Raw genomic sequence first — 2,067 nt, forward strand, 5'->3', positions numbered from 1 at the left:
ACACACACACACACACACACACACACACACACGGATGATAAGAAACAAAACAGAGACATAATAGTTTCGAACTAAATTACACATCAACGTTTATTCGAGCCCAAATCAAACAAACTCATGTCTTTATTACTTGGTTCGATTTCCCCCCACGACCTAATCAAACTGGTCCGACAAGTTCGGACACATGTGTACCCGGCATAGGGCACCACAGAGAAGAAATAGGGCAATAATCCTGATTTGACAGAACCAGGACAGCATTTGATGTCTACAGCAAACACTGCTCGACAGGAAAAAAAGAAATCGAAAATGTGTGGGCGGATTAGACACGAGCACGAAAGTTCGGGTTGAGACAGGGGAGAAACTGAAGGGATAGGGACATTTTGTGCGAAATTGTATCGGCTTAACGCCCCTTGCAACATTGTAAGGTTATTCCAGAGGTGGGACCTTCTAATTCAACGTCCATCTCCAATACTCACTTACACAGGGAAGAGAGCAGTTCGTCTGTCCCTGGCCACTTCCTATAACTAGACCGCGGGTGAATTCCTAATCGTATTTCTGTAAATGCCAGTTTATCTCCCTTTTCTTTTTCCACTTAGTGTCAAGTATCATGTCTTTTTTTGGGTAGATCTAAGTGTTTTACAGCGCTCACAACTGCATAAGGTCATACGAGCGGGACCCACTAAACTATTTAAGTTGGTAGGAAATTTTGAATTTTTGTTCGGGTAGCGGTCGAAGCCTACTCTTTTCGATTTTGGACCACCAAGAGAAAGAGGAGACGAAAGCAGACGACAGAAAATTGCTAGAGAGCTGGAAAGGAGGTGAACGGAGACAATTTTAGAAAAGAAAATTTTTCGGTCGCTACCCGGATTCGAACCCGGGACCTTTGAAAGAGAAGCCAACACCTTAACCTCTAGGCCACGAGAGCCCCGTATCATGTCTGATTGGGCAATATTGTCTCTGGCGTATCCAAAACATTTGGACTGAGCCTAAATGGAAACATTGTGTTTTAAGTCTTTCCTCAAAGACACAACGTCGTTTCAAGCTGAGCCTCGAATCCCCGAACCCGCAGTATCAAAATTGAATAATTATTTAAAGATAAAATAACAAAAAGGAAAAACACATCTTTACTTTATCCCCGAGGAAAATTCGGGTTATGATGGCATGTACAAGGTATACAGACAGCAATTAAGCAATTGTATCATTATTACTTAATGCATGCTGTAACACTGACACTAACTGTATCACACAACGTCCTGTTGTGGGTTTTCACAACACAGAGCCCCGTACCCACTTGTATTGGGGAGAGATGACGCAAAAAGGAAAAGGCAGGCAGAAAAAAGAAGGTTAGTAGTAGCTGGAAATACCGGAAATGCCCTCTAGTGTCAAACTCTCATCAAGTTGGGTTCTAAACATCTAACAAAAACAGAAAAAACCCAGTATCTTAACTTTTCCCCTCGTTACTTAGATTACTCACAACCTTAAATATAAGTGCCAAAAGTGAGCAGAAAAGCAGAAGTTTCCTCTGACTATCACAGCACTTTTCCACGTCAGGTACCGCTTAACCGTAAACATACCCCCGTGAGCGCTGACATCCGATATCTCAGCAAGGGAGCCTACTGATCATGACATTTAGGACAAGTGTACCATGCAACTCCAGACATAAAGATACGATAATCAAGGGAGGGTACCCTTTTACTTATGCGTCAGATCTCGGGGTTACCTTTGCTTACACAAGCGGCCCCTACACAGTACCAAATATTTCCCTATGTTTTCATAGTTCAGGTAAAGTAAAACAGAAAAACACAACACAAGACAACCCACGTGAAACGGAAAGACCAATTATTGGTCGTGGAACAGATCCTCTTGTATCACAAAAGCATATCGTTTCCTTAAAAATACTCTTTCTGCTTACACAATACGTGTATAAGCGTTTCTTTTTTGACGAGCGAGGCCGCCAAGAATAACGTTATTATTCCGCTTCAGCTCCTGTTAAGCAAGGGTAGCGGAATAATGAATGGTTGTCTCGACAAAAGACAGACAAAAACCCCCCAAACAACAAAAGACCCC

Source organism: Aplysia californica, unplaced genomic scaffold (assembly GCF_000002075.1).
Source record: "Aplysia californica isolate F4 #8 unplaced genomic scaffold, AplCal3.0 scaffold00021, whole genome shotgun sequence".
In the NCBI taxonomy this organism is placed as follows: Eukaryota; Metazoa; Mollusca; class Gastropoda; order Aplysiida; family Aplysiidae; genus Aplysia; species Aplysia californica.